Genomic DNA, 13,924 nt, shown 5'->3' with positions numbered 1-13,924 from the left:
CACCTTGCTGTGTACAGAAGAGCCAAATATGTACTTAGTATACACTCCTCATAATATGAAACACTAGTTACGCCTACAAAATGAGAAGGGGTGAGTAAATCAAAGTGTTAAGATATTATTATAATATATGAACATTAAACTACTGGAATAATTACTAAGTTCAATAATTCATTACTGCTGATTGTTTGTTTCTTGTATGTTGCTCAATACATCTCCCTATTCACTGTGTGTCAGATTGACTCCATTAAAACGGTGAACAAAGAGCAATGTTTTCGTTAATCCCTAATTGCTTGTGATTTTTCTATTTGTTTTTATGGGTTTTTTTAAATCAATACAGCTGTAATCACATTCATTTATACTTCAAACTGATAAATTAAATGACCATTCTTTGTAACATGCTTAATTGCAAACTGGTTGACAGTCTGCTGGAAACCCTTCCGTCATCTACCTGTAGCTATCCTCATAAATAGGATTACTTCACATGCTCTCTTCCAAGGACATGTAGGCCTATCGCTAAATGTGTCAAAGCCTCTACATTGAAATCTGTATTCTATACCTTATGTCTTCTCTGCAGTTCAGCAGGACTGAACACATACATGTAGTGTATGACATGAACATCTTTATGACAACATCATGCAATCACATCTGAATTATACCAAGTTTCTCTTCCCATTGCATAAACCCTATCTATCCCAGATCATACCATCAACTGAGCTCAAAATTAACCCACATCTATGGCTGAATACTCCTGTGTGTGTGTTCCCCACTGTCATGCACTCATGCATATCTTTTCAGCATGCATGGTCATAGAGGCACTAATACATTACTGAATAATCAAGACAACCACACATAAAGTTAGCTTATCTACATGTAACTTATCTGCATTTGTATACTTGTGCTGTGATCTACTCATACAAACATATCTTTACTAAGTTTATGTTAACCAAATGTTACAGCAAAAAATAGTTCTGACATGCAGAACTGTTAATTTTTGCCAAAAAATGTATGCAAATGCCCTAGAAATGTGTACAATTATGCTACAATATCACAATGTCAACTGGGAAACAACATATTAACCAAAAAAGATTCATCAAAATGTAAATGTACAACTGATTAGTAATGTAATCTACAAATTGACTCACAGCAGTATCTAGCTGATCTTTTGTGCTTGTGTGAAACATATGCAGCTTGTTGGAGATATCTCGTAACTACCTTCTAACCTTCTAGTGGGAACCATCCCAGGACCCATGAATGCAATGCAAATACAGTAAGTGGTTCAATGGCTGAGAAATCAAATTCAGTGCCATCTTGCCACAGTACAGGTTCATCTGCCCCCAGGTGGTGCTACACAACTGTAAACAAGATCAAGATCATCATAATTTCAACCAGTACTTATTAAAGAACTATTTTTATACCACCAAGAAACATGAAATGTCTCACAATATACCTTGGCAGTTTTGAATTTGATGATGTCCTTTATTAAAACTGTTATTTTGAATGTTCCTTATTCTAAAAGTTTGATAGCCTTAAATGGAATATGGCTGAGACTTACAAGCCTTCAGAGTAACAAACCATATTTTGTGGTTTAAATAACAAAACAAGGACCAGTGAACTGTTACCTTGGAGATTATGAATAACAGTTGTAGCTGTATTTACAGTGTATAATGGACCAGGGTAAGGAAAAAAAATATAGTAAAACATGTCCATAGACATGATAATACATGGCCAGATTATTCTTGTATATATTTAAGTTATAATTGTCCTACAGCTCTCTAGAAACTCAAACTGTGGTGCTTTACAGTGTACATACATATTTATCCAGGGAGGTGAGTCACCTCCCTGTATCGACACACACATCATGGACTGAACATTTCTTCCCATGGAAAATAACAAAACAGGGCTCTGCGATATGTTTTCTGCCAATCTCTATGTGGAGAGTTTTGGATGTTACACGTAACTTCTTGAACACTGGTTCAGTAAAAGGATGATGATGTGTCCCATTATCAGTGCTAATACTGCAGAATAAATGACTCACACTGAATAAGTGACGGGGGTGAAATCCATATCCAGAGGACTCTTCAATATCTTTGAAAAGCACAACGTGCTATGACATGTATTGTAGCTAGCACACTTGGATGCATGTGATGCAGCCGAGATTATTACTGCCCATGCACTTGTTGCAGCTCTGAAACACTGCTTGCTTCGTGTGTCCCTTGTTTTCTAAGTGTGATGACCTCAGCCTGATGAAATGTGTTTGAAAAATCACTGCATTGTTTTGTTCGCACTTTTCCTCATTGTTGACAGCGAGCTGCTCATCCTTTGCAGTGTATACCGTCTCCTGACATCAAGTTTGGCCTGTCTACCCTCAGCTGCCATTCCCCTTGATTCACAGAAGTTATACCTATACCGGTACATGATACAAGAAATATTGAAGAAATAAGAAATGGGAAATAAAAATGGAAACATTGCACTCACAAAGTCATTTTGTGGCCATCCAAAAGGCATTATGTGTAAAGGTATGATGGCGCCAACATTTTAATTTGAAAATGAGGGAAATTTCAAACAATCAGTAATACATGTATACTGAAGAATATGTATTTACATGCCACTTCATGCGCCAAAATGATACAATGTACCTGAATCATGAAGGCCTGATCATGAATACTACTGTCAGGATATGTAGAGCATTTTCAGTTTTCAGGGAGCTTGATGAAGAGATTTGAATGTCTAAACTCTTTATCAAACATAATATAAGCCATTGCTGTACATAACATTCCTTTCATTATGGGTAAATTTATGTTATGTAAATTTCAATGCATCATTTTTGCTTTTAATCTTGTATGAACTGCCGCGAAATCTTCTTTACTCATTACTATGCCATGCTTTACATTTTCTTGTTCGGTAGGATGAAGTCCTTGTACAAGTATCCTCAAATGAGACATCACATCAGAATTTATCCTAAAACAATAATGACAGATTCCAGCAAATCAATCTATTCACATTTCAAGCTGAGAGGTTCTACACATTTCATTCTCTCTCTTAACTAGAAATTATCGTACAATGTACAATGTTTACTTACTGTCTGTGTGCACTGGCTGGAATTCTCATGCTGGAGTGAGTCTTGGTCTTGAAGAAACATGGTTTTTCTCCTCTTTTTCTTCCATTCCCTGTTGATAGAACTGATAAAATTGTCTCATCGTGCAGAAGTACAAAAGAGCAATGAGAATTTGCAAAATTACAACCAAACAGTGTAGGAACAAAATGGACATTGATGTTTAGAAGCAGGCACTTTTTTCTTGATATTACAATAATGTTGGAACACTCTTTGAACTGCTTTTATATCCTCCCTTCTGTAACAAATTATTCCTCTATACAGTCATTCACCTTGCATATTAAAGTCAAATGATCACCAAAGTCTACGGTCTTTTCACATCCTCTTCTCTTTATATTCAATTAATTTTAATCTTCATAAGCCAAATTTTCTTGAAGCAGAATCTATTTCTTTAGTCCAAATTAAATTGACTTAGGCACGGTTAACTGCTGACTGCCCATCAATCCTCCATCACCCCCACTCATATTCATATGCAGACATGCACAATATTTTTAGTGCCGTATCCATTGCAAACCACATATCCATTAGGCTCTCATGTGTCCTGCCTATTGCAAGCACTCTCAACTATGTTTCCTCATCTCCCAAATCCGGAGGTCACTGTGACTTGGGGCTTGGGTAGGCCTACGGGGTTACAACTACACTATACAGGGTGGGCCAAAAAAGAACGGAACGCCTAAGATCTTTGATTTCAGCAATATTGTTGCAAATATGTCATCATGATGCATACTATTAGAAAGGCCATTCTTTTTCCAATAAAATGAGACCACGCCCTTTAATTTCAGTTAATGTGTTACGATTTTAGGCCCATTTTTGTCAACCCTTGCAATTTTCAAAATGTTATCATTTTGCACTCTCAGAAATACAGAAACCAGTGAGAATTCGGCTTACCGTAGAACCAGTAGCGTTCGCAATGTGCGGAACGTGGGGCGGACAGTGTTATTGTCGTCAGCTCGTCTCATTCACAATGGTAACGGACAATGACAGCCACATTCCACACATTGTGAACGTTACGGCTTCTATGGCAAGCCGAATTCTCGCTGATTTCGGTGTATCTGAGAGTGCAAAATGATCACATTTTGAAAATTGCAAGGGTTGACAAAAAGGGTCCTAAAACCAGGATGCATTAACCAAAATTTAAGAACTTTGTGTCATTCTTTTGGAAAAAGAATGGCCTTTCCAATAGTATACAAAATAATGACATGTTAGGAACAATATTGCTAAAATTAACAATCTTAGGCGTCCCGTTCTTTTTGGGCCACCCTGTATAGGGTGGCATACACCTTGTAAGTAGTAGAGTACCGGTACTATGCAAATTCTGGTATCAAATTGGTAAGTGTCCATAAATACCATTTGTTTAAATGCATTCTAACAATTAGGCCTATTTGTTCTTTCCACAAACAAAAAGAGCATAGACAATTGTTGTACTCATATTTATGACTCCATCAAGTAAATCACTTGAATTCCAGGCCTAGGTAGCTTTCATATACCCCTTCAACCACTTGCTTTCAACAAAAGCACCGACACATTTAAATATTTCTGCTTGGATATCCTACAGTCAGTTTGCTCATCTTATGCGTACGCTTCTTGTCTGAATTTTCAGCCTTGGTGACTATAGACCTATATTTACACACTGTATTACAAAACTTAAAGTTTTACCGGCACTGTTTGATACACTTACACTACAGTACTATCATTGCAACTCTGATTACTTGTGTACCGTAGGTACTTGCTATAGATATGGTTCAATTTCTCTCCCCCCCCCCCCCCCCCCAAACAGTAGCCCAACAAGATGCAGTGCGAAGTACAGCGATTGGGGCCCTGGGCTAGCTGTGTATAGTTACCCAAACAGATGCACTTGGCCCTTGTTCGTTTTAAATTCTAGCTTTTTATTAATCAAGCAAGTCAACACTAAATTGCAAGATTTCAATTGATTCATCCAAATTCCAGAACAGAACAACCTAAAAAAAGCAAGGTCTATTCCACCCAAAGAGGTTCTCCAACCTCTTTGATTCCACCTCCCTGCTCAAAGAAGGTTTTAGACTAACCTTGGGGTGCTGTAGGCCTACACCAATAGGTAAACGACACATCTGTGTTGGGGTCGCTGGTACGGTTGATACGGTTAATTAGTTCTAACCATTCATTGGACTGAAAATAAATGTAAAATACTGAAATCGTGGAGCACGTAGGCCCCTCCTACCCTTCTTTAAGACCTGCAATAGTAGAATTTCTACCACTAGAACCTCTAGGCCCTACCTAGATCTAAACCCCTAGCTAGGTCTAGAAACTGGCCCAAATTACAATATGCCTACAGACTATTTTATATAGTCTAGCGACTCTATTCTTAGACCACATCTAGAGTCTACCATTAATTGAGTATCAAAAGTAAATCTATACTCACATCAATTCAAATATTCAGCAAGCTTTCGCGTCACATGGACAGTATCACTGCAAAATAACTAGGGATTCTAGCCCACATATACAGGAGGGGAATGAGGCCAAGGGAGTAGGCCTAGGGCTACTAGGCTATTCAAAATCTAGATCATAGATCCAAGATGGTTCTAGAGTCGTAGAGTATATAGATTATAGGCTACGTACATTGTGTAAGGCGTAGCGTAGCCTGTATAGGCCTAGCCCCGGAGACTGCGTGTGGCGGCTGTCGCAGTTAGTATAGGCCTAGCACCTAACATTAGAATTCTATTCATCGCCATAGCATTCACCAGCACTCTACCGATAGCTCCTAACGTTAATCCTGCTTGAAAGTAGCGGATTTGGATAATGAACTTTCTTTTCAAATCCTTTACTTTCAGAAAGTCTAGTTGACATCGACTTTTTTGGCCTGCTGGCCTATAGACATAGACCTCTAGAGCCCTGGCAGCAGAAAAAAAAAGGAGCTTGCCAATGCAAGAAAAAAATGCTAACACAAAAAGCCATGTGTGGGACTATGATTGATGTACTGTGTGCCCACTGAGTGTTCGCGACGGCCACGACTCTGTCAGTTATAGGAAACACATTTTCCCATTTTCCAACGAAATTCTTATAAGAAGTAAGTCTAAGGAACTAGCTCTTTTAAATACAAGACATAGTGAGTAAATAATGGGATCAAAATCGACATTTTTTGTAACTTACTCTGTTTCAAATCCCCAACGATCGCACAGCAACCCTCCACCACAGGATAGAGAGACACAACACATTGAGCATCTTTATGCATGCAAAATGCATTGAAAAATGGACAAATCGGCTAGGCTTGTCTTGCCAGTCGCTTTTATAAATACAAAATACAGCAAGAGAGCTTGCAATCAATTGCATCTTGCAATTAATTGCAAGCTCCCTTCTTGCAACAGGAATTTGCGATTGATTGCAATTTGCAATCGATCTATCTATTGCAAAGTTGCAATAGATATTTGCAATCAATTGCAACTCGACTTTCTTGCAACACCCCCTTAGACAGAATATTGAAAGTTCATTATGTTTATTCTGCTTGTAGATTACACCAGATACATAACGGCAATACTCATGATTATAGATAACACAGCCACCCTCATGAGTTAGTTAGAATAGATATAAACGTTGTTTAAATATTCTGGCCTTAATTACGTTATCAGGAAAGAAAGAAAATATTCATTATCGTCTTACTATTTCTGTGTAGAGCTGAAATAGAGTATACTGATTTGTATGGCGTTTTATATGGATAATTTTCTTCTTGTTTGTATCTTACAGGAACCACTCATTCCAACACAGTTGTTGAATATATCACACTAGCAAGCGCAAGTTTGCAGTATGCACAGTTACATATCGCTGATAATGCTGTGTAACAGAATAAAGAACCCACATCACGTTAAACCGAGGATTTCTTTGTTCTTTTATTGCAACAACGTGTCCATCTGAAGAGATTGCATACGAATCCATCACATTTAGTCTGATATTATTTTTGTGTTCTACAGACCAGTGTGATAAGATATCTGTACTGAATACTCGTCTCTCAGTGAAGAAAAATAAATCACCTCTCCAAAATGCATGGGTAATGTTTCCCTCTAATACTTTCCCTTATTCCAAGTACCAGAATACATTGCTGGGGCCCTGAATAGCTAACATATATTACAGTATTACCAACATCATGACAATTATGGCACATGTGAAAGAAACCTGGCAAAACATACATCTTGACCAGTACATTTTCTTTTCACTACTTCTTGTACTTGGCGTTTCTATTGAAACCTTTTACTTATGTTCGTTCCTTTAAGCTACATACTATTCTTTTATATCTTAAACTAGAAAAGAAAAAAACATGCTCTATGCTATTTCCCTTCAGATTCACCAACTGTAACTTTGTGAAATTTTCTCCTTTTAAGCACTTCAACGTGCAGTTTTCTAACTAACATGTCACATATTTTCCTCCATCTGATGAAGAAAGGCAAAGTTCACTTCCCTTTTGTTGGCCCCCCATAAAAACAAAAACAAAAGACATTCCAATCTGACAGGATTAAAATGTTGGCGTTTGGGCTTCAAAGGAAATAACAGGATCAATTTCCATGAACTCCTACAGTTGTAGTATGCGGCTTGTAACTCTGAGTCTCAAAGGCATGATATAGTTTTGGTTGAGATGGAGATTCAGACTTTAACTTTTTGCAAGCAAATAAAAACAACTTATGAAATATGAAAAAGCATCAAATTCTTAGAGTAATTTGAAGTTTGTTTGATTAAAGTTCTTGGTTTTGAAACGGCCGAGAAATGTTTTAAAAAGTGACACAGAATGATAATAATTAGGATTGGGTGCCACCTTTTATTAGGACCTCTTTGTTTTTGTACATCTCAGCCTTTTCAAAACCAATTTTTAACAAATAAATTTGGAATTCCTCTTGGTATTGTTTACTCTTTAATATTTCATAACAGGGTTCTCATTATTTTACAAAATCTCCATCTCTGCCCCCATCTCAACCAAAAGTAGACCATCCCTCATCCCTTTAATGCTGCCATCAAAATTGGAAGTAGATCTATATCAAATCATATTGTAAATGCTCTTTGCCAAGTATAGTGTTGTGCACATTTTGATATCAGGCCTTGTTTTACTTCATCACTAAGGAAAAGAAAAGAAAAAAAAAAGATTAGAAAAGAAGCATTTAATCTGGATTAGTAGAAATTTCTAATATATACACATGTCTTTTATATATTCAACTTCTATAATAGTCCTGAAAGCACATTGTGATTATATTTGAGATGTTTAGATGGATGCATTCCACATGTAAGTTCAGGTTCTGATGACATCCTTCATACGGAATCTGGATTGCGGACCGGATAGCCTGGTAGGGTTGTTTCTGGAGAGAGACAGAGAGAGAGAGAGAGAGAGAGAAAGAATGGTGTATCTGTCTTTACTTGATGAGGAAAGTGACATGGGCATTTTAATCTTTGGTGAAGACACAGTGACATAAAACGCTAATAAAGACATACGGTTACTTGATTTCCTCTATATGTAGTGTTTCCTTGAAACTGTATATTAAAAAGTATATTATTTTATACAGTAGACCCTAATTGTAGCAATTTAACCGTGCGTACACGATGAAATATAAAAAATGTAGGAAACTTTCATGATCCAAATATCCAATTCTTTCCATTAAGCTTTTTATTCCATTCAGAAGAATTTCAAGGTAGTGCTTGCCTGATACTGCAACTGGATACATTCAACACTTTCGTGCATATAATGTCCCCGTGACCTTTCACATCAATACCCTCATAACTAATCAAAGTCAAATTGCTTAGAGGTTATGGTAACTTTGCCATCCGAAGGTAAATACAATGTCATGGTAGCAATGCTCTACAGTCAATAAAAATCAGGGTTTCCCTGTAATTTACAATCAGCAGCAAAATCACAATAACTAAAATGCTACTTGTACAAGGCTCAGCAGGTAATCATCTCTTCTGTATAAAACCAAAGTTGAAGATGATCTGCTGAGTAAATGTTAAGTTATTGCAAGATGAGAATAGGACAGATGTGCGTGTGAATGGATGACTGCAACAACATAAAAACTCCTGCAACCATCTTTGACAGAGGCTAGAAAAAATAATCAGCGTTAATTCATGTAAATCTTCGTTGTTGGAGTGGTTGACTACATGCATATGCAGTACTGCATTCATTTAGTAAAAACACGCGTTAATTTTCTGCCCAATGAACGATCGACAGTCAAAGATTTGGTCAAGATGTCAAAGGCTTGACAAAATATTCCAACATATTTGGGGTTCACATTTTACATGTATTATTGCTTACCTCCCATATTTCCTTTCGAAATAGAGTACAGGATGCACAGATTAGAAGTTGGTAGTCCGGACATCTGTCTCTTTCTTTTTTTTTCTCTCTCTCTCTCTTGTCCGTATATAGTTGGCTGTGGTTTGCAGGGTCCATTTTGTCCACTTTGTGCTAATTCTGGTCGAGAATACAATTAACAAAAACTTAAATGAGTTATCATTTTTATGAGTGAAACAGGATAATCATACTGCAACAAAAAACAAACACATTCATCATGAATTAGAATTGATCATCACGATCTCATGAATCCCTTAGTATGAGATTTTGGATCTTCAGATCACTGTCAACATTTATTTGTCTTACATGTAATACATTAATCATGTCATTGTTATTATCATCTTTGATGCTCTAAAGCCATATCTTACTGAAAATGAATTATATAGGATGGAAGTCATCTTGACACCTGTAATTCCTGTACACAAATATTTGATTGTATCATGCTCTCATTTGTATGTGGATTAGGATATGATTTCCTTGCATAAATTGGTTTGTATTCATGAGATGATATTCCTAATTTTAAATCGTTGGCACTTACTTGTGAGCTGGAAAGGGCATTCACATCGCAGTCAAGACATCTTTCTATCTCCCCCTCACTCTAGTGGATGTGATCTCAAACTCAGCATGTCAATTTGTTGCTGACACCTTGATAAAAATAAAGAACAATACATCACAGCATATCACCCTTACGTCATACTGAACGCAACATAATAACAATGGAAAGTTAATTGATTTGAGACTACAGACGTATTTTCATCTGTGCACACATTATACACTTGTGCCAATTGACATGGTTGAGAAATATTTCATTACATATAATATCTTACTTGATTACATTTATGTTTGATTTTTATATGATATCATCTTCAGTAGATAGAATACCATTCTTTCATATGATCCTCTACAATAGAACATGCAATGAATTTACAAGAAAACAAGAATACACATTTGATCATAGATTTGCTTCCCTTCTTATATAAATGGAGATACACGTGTAAGATTATTCTCCTCTCTTTGTTTGCAAAGTACTTGTACACTGCACTGTAATGCAACTGTCAAAGTGAAAACATGCTTGTTACAATTTATTCAAATGGAATAGGAATATTTGATACTCAATGTATTTATATTTGGCATTATTTTCAACTAGGCACTGAAGTGATACATTTGATAATCAAACACTTAGTAAGTTAGTATTTAAAAGATATTTCAAATTAGACCGCTATTTAAGACATTTAACGTTTCTTACCTTCTGGTTGTTCTGCACTTTGTTGCAGGTAGAAAGAGCTCAGTCTTTACAATTAGATTTTGGCAAGTCAGGATAGGCCTATGTCTCTATCTCTGGTGAAGTTTGAAGACAAGACTCAGTCTGTCCACTTAATGTTGGTATATCTAGCTGAAAACAGAAATCAACATGACTCAAATAATTTTTTTTCATCTTTAAAGCAGAGCATTAAGCTAACTGTGAACAAAAAATAAAATCAATTTGAAATTTGATTGTTTTGAAAAGGCATCTTGACATTGACATAATTTTCTTTGTTCCCTATGCAAATCAATTATAACTAGAAATATATCTCTTTTATTGAGATGATTTTTTTTAAAGCTTTTTAAAAAGTTAAAAAAGAAGAAGGAAGATATTTTGGTTTCAGTGAGTCGGCATAAATGATCCATTAAAAATGTAATATTTACATTTTTTTTTTCAAATGAACCTTTATTCTTTGAGACATTAACATAAGAACTTGGTACTTATGAGTAAAGACATTTCTAAATAGTTCCTCTTTGACTAGATCTATTTGAAGAGTTTGTTTGCAAAAACCGATAAGTCCATATTTGCCAAATAGAGATATTTGCGATTAAAGGTCAAGAAAAATAAAGAGAATAATAAGACAATTTTTGCTTCTTTTGACCATAACTTCAAAAATGTACCTTTATATGTAGTGACCAATGCATCATTTTAGTGACCAATGCATCATTAGAAGAGTACATGTAAATGATTCACAGATTAGGAGAGGTTGGCAGTCAGGACTGAACACTTTCTCTCTCTCTCTCTTTCGGGCATATTCGAATGGCAAGATCACTTGGTTGTAGACTCGCTTTTATATAAAACACCTAGGCCTAAATCCTAGACTCTTTTTCTGAACCCACAGGTCAACAAATACAAGAAAGAGTGGAATCAACCTTAGACCTCTGCTCTAGAGACTAATATTAGTCTAGCTAATTCACGTTCGAGCTAATGTTAGGATCTTCTAATGTTAGATCTAACATGAACTTTTTGATCAAAGTTAGCCTACATATATAGTATGATTATTATGCATAGATTTTAGAACCTCTAGATGTCTAAACTTAGGTCTAGCTAGGCCTAGTATGCTGGGTCTTTACAACAAAACTGCCTAGATATGAGTAGCAGGTTACTAGAAACCTCTAACGTTAGGTAGAATCAGTGGCCCAGATCTTGACTAAGGTTAGACCTAGATCCTAATTCCAGACGCCAGCTATTTATGCTTCAGACCCCCGGCCCTAGATTTTATATTGTAGGTCTAGTATATTAGACTCTAAACGTTGGTAGATCTACATCTACACCTTCTGTATAGACTACAGCCCCTTGCCCTGGACCGGGCTCTAGCCCTACAAATACATCTAACCAGCGCAGTAACGTTAGTAGTAGTGGGCCTGTACTGTCCACGTTATACAACTGCTACTGTGCTAACGTTAGGTGTTAAGTTCATTGTGATTACACTATCATAGGGCCTAGCCCGATTGAATTGTTTTGGCATAATAACAGGCGTAGCCGTACATTCTAACACTAACACTATTAAACGTTAGAGTAACACTACCCCTACTAGCTAGAATGTCTAACTCTAACGTTAGTATTAACAGTTTAGAGAGAGTGTAACCGTTAGATAGATTAGACCTAACAGTAGACGAGGATTCAGTCCAACTGCATGTGATGAGGCCATAGATTACAAACCTAGATCGAACGAACAAGACACCTAAATCTAGACGTAGACCTAATGTTTGTTAGGCCTCTTTTCGCACCGTGTCAAGACGTGCTTTACGGAATAATCGGTGTTCCACTATACAAGCACCGCCGGCACGGTCGGGTGGCGGCCCGGGGGTTGGTAGGCATGCCCGCGCCCACGGGATCGGTGCGAAATACATTAATTAAAGACATCGGCCTAACGTAGTACTAGCGCTTGAACCTTGATATTAACCAAGTCTCAGATCAAAGTTGTATATCTGACTGTTAGATCAAAACAGATTTTTAAGTTCCGTTATGCAGTGCAATAAAGAACTATGTATTTATTTACTAAGTTACTTACATTCGAAGGAAATAGTCCATTTTTCAGTCACCGCGTTTCCAACTCAACGACCGAAACATGCAGCTCTCGCGCGAGAGATTTTACCTGTAGCTAGCTCGTAGGGGTAGACGTACGCACACGTATTAAGTATTCGCGCACACACAAGCTGCGCGGGGCTACTGGAAAATGCTCGAAAATGCATTTTCTGAGTTCCTGCAAGTTCAGAGTTTTGATTAAAAGTAAAGATTTCTTCAAGAAAACTAGAAATAATATTGACACATTCAATTAAAGAAGCACTTTTAGTTTCATAAAACATTAAATTACTTTTGGAAGATCATCTAATTAGCTTGGAAAAACAAACTTTGCAGAACGTTAATTAATCTGTGAATATTATTTCGAGAAAACAACACCCAAACATTTGAGAGCCCCATATATGGCTGTACAAAATGACTTTTTAAATTGCTAAGGAAACACATTTAAATTGCAATTTCATTAAAAAGGACAATTGAAACTCATGATCTTTCAAATATCAATTGAATGCAAGCAAAAAATAAAAATCGTGATTTTTGACATGCTTCTGAATTTTGTGCTAAAAATGACATTTTTCGGCAAAAACGCGCGTGACATCCGGCCGTACGCTATTCGTTAGTATTTTTGCAAGACTTTCAGTATGAGAACGGAGCATTAACAAAAAATGCCGTCGAATCCTTATCTAGAGCCTTTTTTGAGGTTTGGCTGGTCTACTAGGAGGCGTTGATGTTATTCCTTAACGTGTCACTCATATGAAGAGATCAAACAGCTTCTATACAATACGCGAAATTGTATAAAGCAAAACCACAGATTCAATTCCTTTGAGAAAAATGCTATCTCTTAGACTCGATATTAACAATTTGTCGACTATCCCTCACTGTGTTAGTCGTTATTTACTTTCCTATATATTTATTTTGTGGTCATAAATATGATGTTGGTGACTTTGACCATTTTGTTTATCACAAAGCTTACAAACTTGCCGTATTTTACATAGTTATTTACATAATCCTCAGTTATGTTTCGTGACGAAGAGCGAAGTAAGTTATACTTGTATATTACACAAAATTCAAATTCTTCATCGTCTATTAGATATTTCGATTTTTCGAAAGACATAAGTTCTGTCACATGAATGCATGTTAATCAACTAGATGGCATTGAAATCTGGCTAAAATACGCAACTTTCTGTTCTGT

Source organism: Diadema antillarum, unplaced genomic scaffold (assembly GCF_040938485.1).
Source record: "Diadema antillarum isolate AM-2024a unplaced genomic scaffold, OU_Dant_1.0 seq00000962_RagTag, whole genome shotgun sequence".
Taxonomy (NCBI): Eukaryota; Metazoa; Echinodermata; class Echinoidea; order Diadematoida; family Diadematidae; genus Diadema; species Diadema antillarum.
Note: the sequence above shows the minus strand (reverse complement) of the source record.